Source organism: Brachyhypopomus gauderio, unplaced genomic scaffold, assembly GCF_052324685.1.
Source record: "Brachyhypopomus gauderio isolate BG-103 unplaced genomic scaffold, BGAUD_0.2 sc150, whole genome shotgun sequence".
NCBI lineage: Eukaryota > Metazoa > Chordata > Actinopteri > Gymnotiformes > Hypopomidae > Brachyhypopomus > Brachyhypopomus gauderio.
Genome location: NW_027506971.1, coordinates 363,923 through 383,458, shown reverse-complemented (window position 1 = coordinate 383,458; position 19,536 = coordinate 363,923). Strand labels below are relative to the sequence as shown.

Genomic DNA, 19,536 nt, shown 5'->3' with positions numbered 1-19,536 from the left:
TTTTGCTCCAAGTTATGCTCAGAAACACTGTTTAGAGCGCTTACAGCGCCAGCAAACGCTGTTTTGAACGCCTTAATACAAGACTTACTACTTGTTTGGAAATGCATGTGTAACATTACAAACATGATAAAACAGCTTGTTATCACATCCAAACACTGTTTTCATTCAAAATATGAGTTTTCTTTTCATTCTTCAAAAGTTGCACTTTTGCCACAAGTTATGCTCAGAAACACTGTTTAGAGCGCTTACAGCGCCAGCAAACGCTGTTTTGAACGCCTTAATGCAAGCCTTACTACTTGTTAGGAAATGCATGTGTAACATTACAAACATGATAAAACAGCTTGTTATCACATCCAAACACTGTTTTCATTCAAAATATGAGTTTTCAGTTCATTCTTCAAAAGTTGCACTTTTGCCACAAGTTATGTTTAGAAACACTGTTTAGAGCGCTTACAGCGCCAGCAAACGCTGTTTTGAACGCCTTAATAAAAGACTTACTACTTGTTTGGAAATGCATGTGTAACATTACAAACATGATAAAACAGCTTGTTATCACATCCAAACACTGTTTTCATTCAAAATATGAGTTTTCTTTTCATTCTTCAAAAGTTGCACTTTTGCCACAAGTTATGCTCAGAAACACTGTTTAGAGCGCTTACAGCGCCAGCAAACGCTGTTTTGAACGCCTTAATGCAAGCCTTACTACTTGTTAGGAAATGCATGTGTAACATTACAAACATGATAAAACAGCTTGTTATCACATCCAAACACTGTTTTAGAACAAAATATGAGTTTTCAGTTCATTCTTCAAAAGTTGCACTTTTGCTCCAAGTTATGCTCAGAAAAACTGTTTAGAGCGCTTACAGCGCCAGCAAACGCTGTTTTGAACCCCTTAATACAAGACTTACTACTTGTTTGGAAATGCATTTGTAACATTACAAACATGATAAAACAGCTTGTTATCACATCCAAACACTGTTTTCATTCAAAATATGAGTTTTCTTTTCATTCTTCAAAAGTTGCACTTTTGCCACAAGTTATGCTCAGAAACACTGTTTAGAGCTCTTACAACGCCAGCAAACGCTGTTTTGAACGCCTTAATGCAAGCCTTACTACTTGTTAGGAAATGCATGTGTAACATTACAAACATGATAAAACAGCTTGTTATCACATCCAAACACTGTTTTGGAACAAAATATGAGTTTTCAGTTCATTCTTCAAAAGTTGCACTTTTGCCACAAGTTATGCTCAGAGACACTGTTTAGAGCGCTTACAGCGCCAGCAAACGCTGTTTTGAACGCCTTAATACAAGACTTACTACTTGTTTGGAAATGCATGTGTAACATTACAAACATGATAAAACAGCTTGTTATCACATCCAAACACTGTTTTAGAACAAAATATGAGTTTTCAGTTCATTCTACAAAAGTTGCACTTTTGCTCCAAGTTATGCTCAGAAACACTGTTTAGAGCGCTTACAGCGCCAGCAAACACTGTTTTGAACGCCTTAATACAAGACTTACTACTTGTTTGGAAATGCATGTGTAACATTACAAACATGATAAAACAGCTTGTTATCACATCCAAACACTGTTTTAGAACAAAATATGAGTTTTCAGTTCATTCTTCAAAAGTTGCACTTTTGCCACAAGTTATGCTCCCCAGATAGCAGACGGATGTGGGCCACTCCCGGCTGAGATATGGCACTGGTGGCTCACTGTCGGGCCTCGCAAACCGCATGTGAGCCAGAGGTGGCCCACATATTGAAAACACACATCTGGCCCACAAGTTGCAAAACAGATGTGGCCCACTTCTGGCACAGATATGGCAGTGTTGCCTACATGTGAGCCAAAAGTGGCCCACATGTTACAAACTGTTATTTGGCCCACATGCCTCAGTACTGATCTGGGCCGTAATACATTATAAAAAAACTCCAAAAACTCAAAAAAAAAAGTTTGTTAAAACTTGTAAATCCTGTAAAGCGCTTTGTGAAAACATGTGTTGTGAAAAGCGCTATATAAATATATTTGATTTGACTATAGTAATTAAAGGTACCACATGCTTTGTCAAGCCAACTTAATTAAATTTAATTTAGTTTGTGTTGGAAAAAAGAAATTTAAAGGTGAATAACTTAATGTTTAAACTTAGCCTAATGTTTTCCTGAAAGACTGTGGAAGAGCAGAAGTGAGAAAGCCTCAATGGCCTTGAGGAGAATAGAATGGGCCTATTCAGTGTAAGCTGCAAAACAAGCAGTTTGAGATAAGGAGATGGACGGCTAGAGAGGAGCAGGGGGGGCTCTAAGGAAGAGTAGCAAAGGTGGGGGCAGATATCGAAACTTAGAGAAGAGGTATGAAAGGGAGGACATCGCCCAGCACGAGGACTTTTTGCTTGGACGCTGCTGAGATCCACTTGGGCTAGGTAGAGTTCTAGGCAACTAGCACCAGTGCACTGGAGAGTTTGTACCACGTATATTTTGACTATATTGTATTCAATTATATTCCATATAAATTAATCTAAAAGAACTTTTGGTGTTAAGACTTTGCTTGGGTAATTCAGTCAAAACTAATCGGTTCATCGGGGCAGTGTTGGGGCCTATCTGGGTCAAGAAAAAATATCCCAACAATTGTTACCTTTTAGTTTTATTTGCTGTACTCGTGACAAAACATTAAGGCAGCACATATGCTGAAAGTGCGAGTCGATTGGCTGAAGTTCGTGCTGAAAGTTTAAAGCACAATCACCCAACACTCTACCTGCACTTCCGACCACACCGGAAAAGACGGACGACATACACGTTTTACGCACGCACAAGGTAAGACTTAAGTTTCTCTCCCTGCCCAAAAGAACATTGACAAGGAGGCTTGCTAAGCTTTACAATTGGTTAACTGTACTTTAAAATAGTGCTACTTTCGCTAAATTTGTCTGTATGCATTTTTTCTATGCGTCATTATTTTTCTTTGTTCTCTAGACTAGCTTGCTAACGGCTAGCTAGCTAGCTAACTTTATCTTCCGTCTTTGTGTACTGTTTTTAGCCACTTTACTTTTTCTCTCTTTGTTTGTTTTTATCGCTAGTTTAGTGATAACTTAGCGTGTCCTACAGACATAGAGTCTGTTATCGTGACCACTTTAAGGACAAGTTTTATTTACAAGAGGGACGAGCTGCTGGGGGGTGAGAACAAAAGGACACAAATGGGTTTAGCTAGCTAATGTAGCTAATTCATATAATGAATATAAATCTTGATTTAGCTAAGCTATATTATTATGCCAACAAGCTTATTCTGCTATTTCCAAACACAGTGTCATCTTTTTTAATTTGATATTTGATTTTAAATAGGTGTTACCATAGTTTTCTTTCAATTTATGACCAGTTGCTTAAATGTTAAAAGAAAATACTAGTCTGCAAATTTGTGTTGAGCTATCATCAACATTGTTTCAATTTTGAAGGTTTTTGTTATTGTTTTCTATCCTGATGCTTAATGTCATGTCTTCACAAAGCCAAAATGTTGAAAAGCCTTGTGTAATGATTCCTTTATTTTTGCCAGCAGTTGTTGATGTAATTTACTTGTGCTTGATTTATTATTTCTTCTTATTATTTATCTAACTCTGTTTTTATTTATAGATCACCGAAGGACTTCAGGAATGTTTGGATGTGAAAGACACTGTCTGGAGAGAGATCATGAGATGTACAATGACAAACTCTGGCTGGAGGGGCATAAACAGAAAGATGGAGCTTCATAACACACAACTAATGTAATAATTGGTATGCTTTCTGCTTTTTGATGTGAGCATTTGTTTGAAAATGCAACTTTGCCATACAAACGTTTATCTAAGCCATCACACCAGTAATATTTTAAAACACTTAGAATTTTATTTAAAATGGTTATTGACTTGCATTCTATAATTTCATTTCTCACATTAAATGGTGGTGTGTAATGCAACAATAATGACCCAATAGTGCTTGTGGTTAAGATGTGGGTCAGGTGTGGCAGTGAAGGTGAAAAGGTGGCTGTGCTCAATGTCTTAAGTATTTTGTATTTCCAGGTGCAGTTAGATGTAACAGGATTACGATGAAGGCTGCTGCCCAAGAAATAGAAATGTGGATGAAGAGATGGCAACACCCATCCATGGATCGAGAAGGTGGGAGGCAGGCAAGGAGAGAGCAAAGGGCTAGCCTGGCAAATCAGCAACCACCTGTTAATATTTAAAAGGGACAATACTTTTGTTTTGTGATTAATTTCATTTTGAGGCCTTGGTGTTTGTTTCATCTAAAATTACTTGGATTTGTTTAAATCTGTTTTACAAAGCTTGTTTCAAGCAAGTATTGTTTTGTGCTTGACTTTTTCAATGTTTTATCTTTGTTTTATAGCCTGTTTTCAGGAAAATTATGTACAAATTATATTCTTGATTAATGTGCTTGTGTTGATAATGTTGATAATGTTGACAATGTTGTTATTGTTATTAAGGATACTGTGTGGCGAATCATGAAGCAAACTGGCTAACTCTAGCCAAGAAGTTAAACTGGCAGGACATAAATGGGAAAATGGCATTCAGCAGCTTGTTCCTAAAAGATGTGATTGCTGGTAGGTGCTGTATTGTACTACTAACTTGTTTGATTACCATAAATTAATTCCTTGAAATGTACTTAATGCTTTAAAGCAAAATGTTTGTCTCAGCTGTAATAAAGGAAGTGTGTAACTTCAGCATGAGTGTGAATAGGTTAATCTTGCATGGTTAACATTTTTCATTTTAAAAAGGATAAAAGACAACAGCTAATTTAAATAAGTAGATTTAAATACACATTTTGAGCTCAGTAGTGTGTTTTTGAATATAATGTTTCCAATTTGATTAGAAATGGTGATAAGCTTCTATAACACTTGCTTTACTAAACAATCTCCTTTTTTGTTTTGCTCTTTGTTTTCCACAAAGGAGCTGTTAGAAGAAATTGGCTCACCAGACCGGCCACAAATCAAGAAATTGAGTTCTACGTTAATATATGGCTACATTTAGCAATGAACAGAGAAGGATGGAGGAAGCTACGGCAGAAGAGACAGTGTGTGTGAGATTCACACCAAAATTGTAACGTTTGAATGTTGTCAAATACTGTTATGTAAATCAATCCAATGTTTTTGTACTGGACAGTGATCTGGAAGGAGGAGGTTGTTTTGAGTGTTAAATAAATTAAATTCTTTTGCACTAATTCCAGTGTTTGCATTCATTTTGTGCTTCCAGAATAGTTTTATTACTGAAATGAGTCTGGTGCAGATCTGTTCCAGATATGGCCCACACCTTGTAGTCAGCTTGTGGCCCACATCTGGCCCAAATGTGTGCTTCTCTTTTGGCTGACATGTGGCCCAAATCTGGCAACCGGGAGTGGCCCACTTAAGGCCCGGTAATCAGTGTGGCAAGTGGGCCAGATGAAAATGTGGCAAGTGGGCCACATCTGGGCCATAATAATTTTGCTATCTGGGTCAGAACCACTGTTTAGAGCGCTTACAGCGCCAGCAAACGCTGTTTTGAACGCCTTAATGCAAGACTTACTACTTGTTTGGAAATGCATGTGTAACATCACAAACATGATAAAACAGCTTGTTATCACATCCAAACACAGTTTTGAAACAAAATATGAGTTTTCAGTTCATTCTTCAAAAGTTGCACTTTTGCCACAAGTTATGCTCTGAAACACTGTTTAGAGCACTTACAACGCCAGCAAACGCTGTTTTGAACGCCTTAATGCAAGACTTACTACTTGTTTGGAAATGCATGTGTAACATTACAAACATGATAAAACAGCTTGTTATCACATCCAAACACTGTTTTGAAACAAAATATGAGTTTTCAGTTCATTCTTCAAAAGTTGCACTTTTGCCCCAAGTTATGCTCAGAAACACTGTTTAGAGCGCTTACAGCGCCAGCAAACGCTGTTTTGAACGCCTTAATGCAAGACTTACTACTTGTTTGGAAATGCATGTGTAACATTACAAACATGATAAAACAGCTTGTTATCACATCCAAACACTGTTTTGAAACAAAATATGAGTTTTCAGTTCATTCTTCAAAAGTTGCACTTTTGCCACAAGTTATGCTCAGAAACACTGTTTAGAGCACTTACAACGCCAGCAAACGCTGTTTTGAACGCCTTAATGCAAGACTTACTACTTGTTTGGAAATGCATGTGTAACATCACAAACATGATAAAACAGCTTGTTATCACATCCAAACACAGTTTTGAAACAAAATATGAGTTTTCAGTTCATTCTTCAAAAGTTGCACTTTTGCCACAAGTTATGCTCAGAACCACTGTTTAGAGCGCTTACAGCGCCAGCAAACGCTGTTTTGAACGCCTTAATGCAAGACTTACTACTTGTTTGGAAATGCATGTGTAACATCACAAACATGATAAAACAGCTTGTTATCACATCCAAACACAGTTTTGAAACAAAATATGAGTTTTCAGTTCATTCTTCAAAAGTTGCACTTTTGCCACAAGTTATGCTCAGAAACACTGTTTAGAGCACTTACAACGCCAGCAAACGCTGTTTTGAACGCCTTAATGCAAGACTTACTACTTGTTTGGAAATGCATGTGTAACATCACAAACATGATAAAACAGCTTGTTATCACATCCAAACACAGTTTTGAAACAAAATATGAGTTTTCAGTTCATTCTTCAAAAGTTGCACTTTTGCCACAAGTTATGCTCAGAAACACTGTTTAGAGCACTTACAACGCCAGCAAACGCTGTTTTGAACGCCTTAATGCAAGACTTACTACTTGTTTGGAAATGCATGTGTAACATTACAAACATGATAAAACAGCTTGTTATCACATCCAAACACTGTTTTGAAACAAAATATGAGTTTTCAGTTCATTCTTCAAAAGTTGCACTTTTGCCCCAAGTTATGCTCAGAAACACTGTTTAGAGCGCTTACAGCGCCAGCAAACGCTGTTTTGAACGCCTTAATGCAAGACTTACTACTTGTTTGGAACTGCATGTGTAACATCACAAACATGATAAAACAGCTTGTTATCACATCCAAACACAGTTTTGAAACAAAATATGAGTTTTCAGTTCATTCTTCAAAAGTTGCACTTTTGCCACAAGTTATGCTCAGAAACACTGTTTAGAGCACTTACAACGCCAGCAAACGCTGTTTTGAATGCCTTAATGCAAGACTTACTACTTGTTTGGAAATGCATGTGTAACATTACAAACATGATAAAACAGCTTGTTATCACATCCAAACACAGTTTTGAAACAAAATATGAGTTTTCAGTTCATTCTTCAAAAGTTGCACTTTTGCCACAAGTTATGCTCAGAAACACTGTTTAGAGCACTTACAACGCCAGCAAACGCTGTTTTGAATGCCTTAATGCAAGACTTACTACTTGTTTGGAAATGCATGTGTAACATTACAAACATGATAAAACAGCTTGTTATCACATCCAAACACAGTTTTGAAACAAAATATGAGTTTTCAGTTCATTCTTCAAAAGTTGCACTTTTGCCCCAAGTTATGCTCAGAAACACTGTTTAGAGCGCTTACAGCGCCAGCAAACGCTGTTTTGAACGCCTTAATGCAAGACTTACTACTTGTTTGGAAATGCATGTGTAACATCACAAACATGATAAAACAGCTTGTTATCACATCCAAACACAGTTTTGAAACAAAATATGAGTTTTCAGTTCATTCTTCAAAAGTTGCACTTTTGCCCCAAGTTATGCTCAGAAACACTGTTTAGAGCGCTTACAGCGCCAGCAAACGCTGTTTTGAACGCCTTAATGCAAGACTTACTACTTGTTTGGAACTGCATGTGTAACATCACAAACATGATAAAACAGCTTGTTATCACATCCAAACACAGTTTTGAAACAAAATATGAGTTTTCAGTTCATTCTTCAAAAGTTGCACTTTTGCCCCAAGTTATGCTCAGAAACACTGTTTAGAGCGCTTACAGCGCCAGCAAACGCTGTTTTGAACGCCTTAATGCAAGACTTACTACTTGTTTGGAAATGCATGTGTAACATCACAAACATGATAAAACAGCTTGTTATCACATCCAAACACAGTTTTGAAACAAAATATGAGTTTTCAGTTCATTCTTCAAAAGTTGCACTTTTGCCCCAAGTTATGCTCAGAAACACTGTTTAGAGCGCTTACAGCGCCAGCAAACGCTGTTTTGAACGCCTTAATGCAAGACTTACTACTTGTTTGGAAATGCATGTGTAACATCACAAACATGATAAAACAGCTTGTTATCACATCCAAACACTGTTTTGAAACAAAATATGAGTTTTCAGTTCATTCTTCAAAAGTTGCACTTTTGCCCCAAGTTATGCTCAGAAACACTGTTTAGAGCGCTTACAGCGCCAGCAAACGCTGTTTTGAACGCCTTAATGCAAGACTTACTACTTGTTTGGAACTGCATGTGTAACATCACAAACATGATAAAACAGCTTGTTATCACATCCAAACACAGTTTTGAAACAAAATATGAGTTTTCAGTTCATTCTTCAAAAGTTGCACTTTTGCCACAAGTTATGCTCAGAAACACTGTTTAGAGCACTTACAACGCCAGCAAACGCTGTTTTGAACGCCTTAATGCAAGACTTACTACTTGTTTGGAAATGCATGTGTAACATCACAAACATGATAAAACAGCTTGTTATCACATCCAAACACAGTTTTGAAACAAAATATGAGTTTTCAGTTCATTCTTCAAAAGTTGCACTTTTGCCACAAGTTATGCTCAGAAACACTGTTTAGAGCACTTACAACGCCAGCAAACGCTGTTTTGAACGCCTTAATGCAAGACTTACTACTTGTTTGGAAATACATGTGTAACATTACAAACATGATAAAACAGCTTGTTATCACATCCAAACACTGTTTTGAAACAAAATATGAGTTTTCAGTTCATTCTTCAAAAGTTGCACTTTTGCCCCAAGTTATGCTCAGAAACACTGTTTAGAGCGCTTACAGCGCCAGCAAACGCTGTTTTGAACGCCTTAATGCAAGACTTACTACTTGTTTGGAACTGCATGTGTAACATCACAAACATGATAAAACAGCTTGTTATCACATCCAAACACAGTTTTGAAACAAAATATGAGTTTTCAGTTCATTCTTCAAAAGTTGCACTTTTGCCCCAAGTTATGCTCAGAAACACTGTTTAGAGCGCTTACAGCGCCAGCAAACGCTGTTTTGAACGCCTTAATGCAAGACTTACTACTTGTTTGGAAATGCATGTGTAACATCACAAACATGATAAAACAGCTTGTTATCACATCCAAACACAGTTTTGAAACAAAATATGAGTTTTCAGTTCATTCTTCAAAAGTTGCACTTTTGCCCCAAGTTATGCTCAGAAACACTGTTTAGAGCGCTTACAGCGCCAGCAAACGCTGTTTTGAACGCCTTAATGCAAGACTTACTACTTGTTTGGAACTGCATGTGTAACATCACAAACATGATAAAACAGCTTGTTATCACATCCAAACACAGTTTTGAAACAAAATATGAGTTTTCAGTTCATTCTTCAAAAGTTGCACTTTTGCCCCAAGTTATGCTCAGAAACACTGTTTAGAGCGCTTACAGCGCCAGCAAACGCTGTTTTGAACGCCTTAATGCAAGACTTACTACTTGTTTGGAAATGCATGTGTAACATCACAAACATGATAAAACAGCTTGTTATCACATCCAAACACAGTTTTGAAACAAAATATGAGTTTTCAGTTCATTCTTCAAAAGTTGCACTTTTGCCCCAAGTTATGCTCAGAAACACTGTTTAGAGCGCTTACAGCGCCAGCAAACGCTGTTTTGAACGCCTTAATGCAAGACTTACTACTTGTTTGGAAATGCATGTGTAACATCACAAACATGATAAAACAGCTTGTTATCACATCCAAACACTGTTTTGAAACAAAATATGAGTTTTCAGTTCATTCTTCAAAAGTTGCACTTTTGCCCCAAGTTATGCTCAGAAACACTGTTTAGAGCGCTTACAGCGCCAGCAAACGCTGTTTTGAACGCCTTAATGCAAGACTTACTACTTGTTTGGAACTGCATGTGTAACATCACAAACATGATAAAACAGCTTGTTATCACATCCAAACACAGTTTTGAAACAAAATATGAGTTTTCAGTTCATTCTTCAAAAGTTGCACTTTTGCCACAAGTTATGCTCAGAAACACTGTTTAGAGCACTTACAACGCCAGCAAACGCTGTTTTGAATGCCTTAATGCAAGACTTACTACTTGTTTGGAAATGCATGTGTAACATTACAAACATGATAAAACAGCTTGTTATCACATCCAAACACAGTTTTGAAACAAAATATGAGTTTTCAGTTCATTCTTCAAAAGTTGCACTTTTGCCACAAGTTATGCTCAGAAACACTGTTTAGAGCACTTACAACGCCAGCAAACGCTGTTTTGAACGCCTTAATGCAAGACTTACTACTTGTTTGGAAATGCATGTGTAACATTACAAACATGATAAAACAGCTTGTTATCACATCCAAACACAGTTTTGAAACAAAATATGAGTTTTCAGTTCATTCTTCAAAAGTTGCACTTTTGCCCCAAGTTATGCTCAGAAACACTGTTTAGAGCGCTTACAGCGCCAGCAAACGCTGTTTTGAACGCCTTAATGCAAGACTTACTACTTGTTTGGAACTGCATGTGTAACATCACAAACATGATAAAACAGCTTGTTATCACATCCAAACACAGTTTTGAAACAAAATATGAGTTTTCAGTTCATTCTTCAAAAGTTGCACTTTTGCCACAAGTTATGCTCAGAAACACTGTTTAGAGCACTTACAACGCCAGCAAACGCTGTTTTGAATGCCTTAATGCAAGACTTACTACTTGTTTGGAAATGCATGTGTAACATTACAAACATGATAAAACAGCTTGTTATCACATCCAAACACAGTTTTGAAACAAAATATGAGTTTTCAGTTCATTCTTCAAAAGTTGCACTTTTGCCACAAGTTATGCTCAGAAACACTGTTTAGAGCACTTACAACGCCAGCAAACGCTGTTTTGAATGCCTTAATGCAAGACTTACTACTTGTTTGGAAATGCATGTGTAACATTACAAACATGATAAAACAGCTTGTTATCACATCCAAACACAGTTTTGAAACAAAATATGAGTTTTCAGTTCATTCTTCAAAAGTTGCACTTTTGCCCCAAGTTATGCTCAGAAACACTGTTTAGAGCGCTTACAGCGCCAGCAAACGCTGTTTTGAACGCCTTAATGCAAGACTTACTACTTGTTTGGAAATGCATGTGTAACATCACAAACATGATAAAACAGCTTGTTATCACATCCAAACACAGTTTTGAAACAAAATATGAGTTTTCAGTTCATTCTTCAAAAGTTGCACTTTTGCCCCAAGTTATGCTCAGAAACACTGTTTAGAGCGCTTACAGCGCCAGCAAACGCTGTTTTGAACGCCTTAATGCAAGACTTACTACTTGTTTGGAAATGCATGTGTAACATCACAAACATGATAAAACAGCTTGTTATCACATCCAAACACTGTTTTGAAACAAAATATGAGTTTTCAGTTCATTCTTCAAAAGTTGCACTTTTGCCCCAAGTTATGCTCAGAAACACTGTTTAGAGCGCTTACAGCGCCAGCAAACGCTGTTTTGAACGCCTTAATGCAAGACTTACTACTTGTTTGGAACTGCATGTGTAACATCACAAACATGATAAAACAGCTTGTTATCACATCCAAACACAGTTTTGAAACAAAATATGAGTTTTCAGTTCATTCTTCAAAAGTTGCACTTTTGCCACAAGTTATGCTCAGAAACACTGTTTAGAGCACTTACAACGCCAGCAAACGCTGTTTTGAATGCCTTAATGCAAGACTTACTACTTGTTTGGAAATGCATGTGTAACATTACAAACATGATAAAACAGCTTGTTATCACATCCAAACACAGTTTTGAAACAAAATATGAGTTTTCAGTTCATTCTTCAAAAGTTGCACTTTTGCCACAAGTTATGCTCAGAAACACTGTTTAGAGCACTTACAACGCCAGCAAACGCTGTTTTGAATGCCTTAATGCAAGACTTACTACTTGTTTGGAAATGCATGTGTAACATTACAAACATGATAAAACAGCTTGTTATCACATCCAAACACAGTTTTGAAACAAAATATGAGTTTTCAGTTCATTCTTCAAAAGTTGCACTTTTGCCCCAAGTTATGCTCAGAAACACTGTTTAGAGCGCTTACAGCGCCAGCAAACGCTGTTTTGAACGCCTTAATGCAAGACTTACTACTTGTTTGGAAATGCATGTGTAACATCACAAACATGATAAAACAGCTTGTTATCACATCCAAACACTGTTTTGAAACAAAATATGAGTTTTCAGTTCATTCTTCAAAAGTTGCACTTTTGCCCCAAGTTATGCTCAGAAACACTGTTTAGAGCGCTTACAGCGCCAGCAAACGCTGTTTTGAACGCCTTAATGCAAGACTTACTACTTGTTTGGAACTGCATGTGTAACATCACAAACATGATAAAACAGCTTGTTATCACATCCAAACACAGTTTTGAAACAAAATATGAGTTTTCAGTTCATTCTTCAAAAGTTGCACTTTTGCCACAAGTTATGCTCAGAAACACTGTTTAGAGCACTTACAACGCCAGCAAACGCTGTTTTGAATGCCTTAATGCAAGACTTACTACTTGTTTGGAAATGCATGTGTAACATTACAAACATGATAAAACAGCTTGTTATCACATCCAAACACAGTTTTGAAACAAAATATGAGTTTTCAGTTCATTCTTCAAAAGTTGCACTTTTGCCCCAAGTTATGCTCAGAAACACTGTTTAGAGCGCTTACAGCGCCAGCAAACGCTGTTTTGAACGCCTTAATGCAAGACTTACTACTTGTTTGGAAATGCATGTGTAACATCACAAACATGATAAAACAGCTTGTTATCACATCCAAACACAGTTTTGAAACAAAATATGAGTTTTCAGTTCATCCTTCAAAAGTTGCACTTTTGCCACAAGTTATGCTCAGAAACACTGTTTAGAGCACTTACAACGCCAGCAAACGCTGTTTTGAACGCCTTAATGCAAGACTTACTACTTGTTTGGAAATGCATGTGTAACATCACAAACATGATAAAACAGCTTGTTATCACATCCAAACACAGTTTTGAAACAAAATATGAGTTTTCAGTTCATTCTTCAAAAGTTGCACTTTTGCCCCAAGTTATGCTCAGAAACACTGTTTAGAGCGCTTACAGCGCCAGCAAACGCTGTTTTGAACGCCTTAATGCAAGACTTACTACTTGTTTGGAAATGCATGTGTAACATCACAAACATGATAAAACAGCTTGTTATCACATCCAAACACAGTTTTGAAACAAAATATGAGTTTTCAGTTCATTCTTCAAAAGTTGCACTTTTGCCCCAAGTTATGCTCAGAAACACTGTTTAGAGCGCTTACAGCGCCAGCAAACGCTGTTTTGAACGCCTTAATGCAAGACTTACTACTTGTTTGGAAATGCATGTGTAACATCACAAACATGATAAAACAGCTTGTTATCACATCCAAACACAGTTTTGAAACAAAATATGAGTTTTCAGTTCATTCTTCAAAAGTTGCACTTTTGCCACAAGTTATGCTCAGAAACACTGTTTAGAGCACTTACAACGCCAGCAAACGCTGTTTTGAACGCCTTAATGCAAGACTTACTACTTGTTTGGAAATGCATGTGTAACATTACAAACATGATAAAACAGCTTGTTATCACATCCAAACACAGTTTTGAAACAAAATATGAGTTTTCAGTTCATTCTTCAAAAGTTGCACTTTTGCCCCAAGTTATGCTCAGAAACACTGTTTAGAGCGCTTACAGCGCCAGCAAACGCTGTTTTGAACGCCTTAATGCAAGACTTACTACTTGTTTGGAAATGCATGTGTAACATCACAAACATGATAAAACAGCTTGTTATCACATCCAAACACAGTTTTGAAACAAAATATGAGTTTTCAGTTCATTCTTCAAAAGTTGCACTTTTGCCACAAGTTATGCTCAGAAACACTGTTTAGAGCACTTACAACGCCAGCAAACGCTGTTTTGAACGCCTTAATGCAAGACTTACTACTTGTTTGGAAATGCATGTGTAAAATTACAAACATGATAAAACAGCTTGTTATCACATCCAAACACTGTTTTGAAACAAAATACGAGTTTTCAGTTCATTCTTCAAAAGTTGCACTTTTGCCCCAAGTTATGCACAGAAACACTGTTTAGAGCGCTTACAGCGCCAGCAAACGCTGTTTTGAACGCCTTAATGCAAGACTTACTACTTGTTTGGAAATGCATGTGTAACATCACAAACATGATAAAACAGCTTGTTATCACATCCAAACACAGTTTTGAAACAAAATATGAGTTTTCAGTTCATTCTTCAAAAGTTGCACTTTTGCCACAAGTTATGCTCAGAACCACTGTTTAGAGCGCTTACAGCGCCAGCAAACGCTGTTTTGAACGCCTTAATGCAAGACTTACTACTTGTTTGGAAATGCATGTGTAACATCACAAACATGATAAAACAGCTTATCACATCCAAACACAGTTTTGAAACAAAATATGAGTTTTCAGTTCATTCTTCAAAAGTTGCACTTTTGCCACAAGTTATGCTCAGAAACACTGTTTAGAGCACTTACAACGCCAGCAAACGCTGTTTTGAACGCCTTAATGCAAGACTTACTACTTGTTTGGAAATGCATGTGTAACATTACAAACATGATAAAACAGCTTGTTATCACATCCAAACACTGTTTTGAAACAAAATATGAGTTTTCAGTTCATTCTTCAAAAGTTGCACTTTTGCCACAAGTTATGCTCAGAAACACTGTTTAGAGCACTTACAACGCCAGCAAACGCTGTTTTGAACGCCTTAATGCAAGACTTACTACTTGTTTGGAAATGCATGTGTAACATTACAAACATGATAAAACAGCTTGTTATCACATCCAAACACTGTTTTGAAACAAAATACGAGTTTTCAGTTCATTCTTCAAAAGTTGCACTTTTGCCCCAAGTTATGCACAGAAACACTGTTTAGAGCGCTTACAGCGCCAGCAAACGCTGTTTTGAACGCCTTAATGCAAGACTTACTACTTGTTTGGAAATGCATGTGTAACATTACAAACATGATAAAACAGCTTGTTATCACATCCAAACACTGTTTTGAAACAAAATATGAGTTTTCAGTTCATTCTTCAAAAGTTGCACTTTTGCCCCAAGTTATGCTCAGAAACACTGTTTAGAGCGCTTACAGCGCCAGCAAACGCTGTTTTGAACGCCTTAATGCAAGACTTACTACTTGTTTGGAAATGCATGTGTAACATCACAAACATGATAAAACAGCTTGTTATCACATCCAAACACAGTTTTGAAACAAAATATGAGTTTTCAGTTCATTCTTCAAAAGTTGCACTTTTGCCACAAGTTATGCTCAGAACCACTGTTTAGAGCGCTTACAGCGCCAGCAAACGCTGTTTTGAACGCCTTAATGCAAGACTTACTACTTGTTTGGAAATGCATGTGTAACATCACAAACATGATAAAACAGCTTGTTATCACATCCAAACACAGTTTTGAAACAAAATATGAGTTTTCAGTTCATTCTTCAAAAGTTGCACTTTTGCCCCAAGTTATGCTCAGAAACACTGTTTAGAGCGCTTACAGCGCCAGCAAACGCTGTTTTGAACGCCTTAATGCAAGACTTACTACTTGTTTGGAAATGCATGTGTAACATCACAAACATGATAAAACAGCTTGTTATCACATCCAAACACAGTTTTGAAACAAAATATGAGTTTTCAGTTCATTCTTCAAAAGTTGCACTTTTGCCACAAGTTATGCTCAGAAACACTGTTTAGAGCACTTACAACGCCAGCAAACGCTGTTTTGAACGCCTTAATGCAAGACTTACTACTTGTTTGGAAATGCATGTGTAACATTACAAACATGATAAAACAGCTTGTTATCACATCCAAACACTGTTTTGAAACAAAATATGAGTTTTCAGTTCATTCTTCAAAAGTTGCACTTTTGCCCCAAGTTATGCACAGAAACACTGTTTAGAGCGCTTACAGCGCCAGCAAACGCTGTTTTGAACGCCTTAATGCAAGACTTACTACTTGTTTGGAAATGCATGTGTAACATCACAAACATGATAAAACAGCTTGTTATCACATCCAAACACAGTTTTGAAACAAAATATGAGTTTTCAGTTCATTCTTCAAAAGTTGCACTTTTGCCACAAGTTATGCTCAGAACCACTGTTTAGAGCGCTTACAGCGCCAGCAAACGCTGTTTTGAACGCCTTAATGCAAGACTTACTACTTGTTTGGAAATGCATGTGTAACATCACAAACATGATAAAACAGCTTATCACATCCACAGTTTTGAAACAAAATATGAGTTTTCAGTTCATTCTTCAAAAGTTGCACTTTTGCCACAAGTTATGCTCAGAACCACTGTTTAGAGCGCTTACAGCGCCAGCAAACGCTGTTTTGAACGCCTTAATGCAAGACTTACTACTTGTTTGGAAATGCATGTGTAACATCACAAACATGATAAAACAGCTTGTTATCACATCCAAACACAGTTTTGAAACAAAATATGAGTTTTCAGTTCATTCTTCAAAAGTTGCACTTTTGCCCCAAGTTATGCTCAGAAACACTGTTTAGAGCGCTTACAGCGCCAGCAAACGCTGTTTTGAACGCCTTAATGCAAGACTTACTACTTGTTTGGAAATGCATGTGTAACATCACAAACATGATAAAACAGCTTGTTATCACATCCAAACACAGTTTTGAAACAAAATATGAGTTTTCAGTTCATTCTTCAAAAGTTGCACTTTTGCCCCAAGTTATGCTCAGAAACACTGTTTAGAGCGCTTACAGCGCCAGCAAACGCTGTTTTGAACGCCTTAATGCAAGACTTACTACTTGTTTGGAAATGCATGTGTAACATTACAAACATGATAAAACAGCTTGTTATCACATCCAAACACTGTTTTGAAACAAAATATGAGTTTTCAGTTCATTCTTCAAAAGTTGCACTTTTGCCCCAAGTTATGCTCAGAAACACTGTTTAGAGCGCTTACAGCGCCAGCAAACGCTGTTTTGAACGCCTTAATGCAAGACTTACTACTTGTTTGGAAATGCATGTGTAACATCACAAACATGATAAAACAGCTTATCACATCCAAACACAGTTTTGAAACAAAATATGAGTTTTCAGTTCATTCTTCAAAAGTTGCACTTTTGCCACAAGTTATGCTCAGAAACACTGTTTAGAGCACTTACAACGCCAGCAAACGCTGTTTTGAACGCCTTAATGCAAGACTTACTACTTGTTTGGAAATGCATGTGTAACATTACAAACATGATAAAACAGCTTGTTATCACATCCAAACACTGTTTTGAAACAAAATATGAGTTTTCAGTTCATTCTTCAAAAGTTGCACTTTTGCCCCAAGTTATGCACAGAAACACTGTTTAGAGCGCTTACAGCGCCAGCAAACGCTGTTTTGAACGCCTTAATGCAAGACTTACTACTTGTTTGGAAATGCATGTGTAACATCACAAACATGATAAAACAGCTTATCACATCCAAACACAGTTTTGAAACAAAATATGAGTTTTCAGTTCATTCTTCAAAAGTTGCACTTTTGCCACAAGTTATGCTCAGAACCACTGTTTAGAGCGCTTACAGCGCCAGCAAACGCTGTTTTGAACGCCTTAATGCAAGACTTACTACTTGTTTGGAAATGCATGTGTAACATCACAAACATGATAAAACAGCTTGTTATCACATCCAAACACAGTTTTGAAACAAAATATGAGTTTTCAGTTCATTCTTCAAAAGTTGCACTTTTGCCCCAAGTTATGCTCAGAAACACTGTTTAGAGCGCTTACAGCGCCAGCAAACGCTGTTTTGAACGCCTTAATGCAAGACTTACTACTTGTTTGGAAATGCATGTGTAACATCACAAACATGATAAAACAGCTTGTTATCACATCCAAACACAGTTTTGAAACAAAATATGAGTTTTCAGTTCATTCTTCAAAAGTTGCACTTTTGCCCCAAGTTATGCTCAGAAACACTGTTTAGAGCGCTTACAGCGCCAGCAAACGCTGTTTTGAACGCCTTAATGCAAGACTTACTACTTGTTTGGAAATGCATGTGTAACATTACAAACATGATAAAACAGCTTGTTATCACATCCAAACACTGTTTTGAAACAAAATATGAGTTTTCAGTTCATTCTTCAAAAGTTGCACTTTTGCCCCAAGTTATGCTCAGAAACACTGTTTAGAGCGCTTACAGCGCCAGCAAACGCTGTTTTGAACGCCTTAATGCAAGACTTACTACTTGTTTGGAAATGCATGTGTAACATCACAAACATGATAAAACAGCTTATCACATCCAAACACAGTTTTGAAACAAAATATGAGTTTTCAGTTCATTCTTCAAAAGTTGCACTTTTGCCACAAGTTATGCTCAGAAACACTGTTTAGAGCACTTACAACGCCAGCAAACGCTGTTTTGAACGCCTTAATGCAAGACTTACTACTTGTTTGGAAATGCATGTGTAACATTACAAACATGATAAAACAGCTTGTTATCACATCCAAACACTGTTTTGAAACAAAATATGAGTTTTCAGTTCATTCTTCAAAAGTTGCACTTTTGCCCCAAGTTATGCACAGAAACACTGTTTAGAGCGCTTACAGCGCCAGCAAACGCTGTTTTGAACGCCTTAATGCAAGACTTACTACTTGTTTGGAAATGCATGTGTAACATCACAAACATGATAAAACAGCTTGTTATCACATCCAAACACAGTTTTGAAACAAAATATGAGTTTTCAGTTCATTCTTCAAAAGTTGCACTTTTGCCACAAGTTATGCTCAGAAACACTGTTTAGAGCACTTACAACGCCAGCAAACGCTGTTTTGAACGCCTTAATGCAAGACTTACTACTTGTTTGGAAATGCATGTGTAACATTACAAACATGATAAAACAGCTTGTTATCACATCCAAACACTGTTTTCTTTCAAAATATGAGTTTTCTTTTCATTCTTCAAAAGTTGCACTTTTGCCCCAAGTTATGCTCAGAAACACTGTTTAGAGCACTTACAACGCCAGCAAACGCTGTTTTGAACGCCTTAATGCAAGACTTACTACTTGTTTGGAAATGCATGTGTAACATTACAAACATGATAAAACAGCTTGTTATCACATCCAAACACTGTTTTCATTCAAAATATGAGTTTTCTTTTCATTCTTCAAAAGTTGCACTTTTGCCCCAAGTTATGCTCAGAAACACTGTTTAGAGCACTTACAACGCCAGCAAACGCTGTTTTGAACGCCTTAATGCAAGACTTACTACTTGTTTGGAAATGCATGTGTAACATTACAAACATGATAAAACAGCTTGTTATCACATCCAAACACTGTTTTCTTTCA

General features: G+C 37.0%; 1 long non-coding RNA gene across 1 annotated transcript; it reads left to right on the top strand.

Moving 5' to 3' along the window:
- The first annotated feature begins 2,691 nt into the window (after window positions 1–2,691).
- Window positions 2,692–5,161, top strand: LOC143500434 (uncharacterized). Its single transcript, XR_013126797.1, has 5 exons — window positions 2,692–2,809; window positions 3,617–3,757; window positions 4,039–4,134; window positions 4,461–4,577; window positions 4,924–5,161. It is a non-coding gene; the product is annotated as an uncharacterized LOC143500434 (long non-coding RNA).
- The last annotated feature ends 14,375 nt before the right edge of the window (window positions 5,162–19,536 follow it).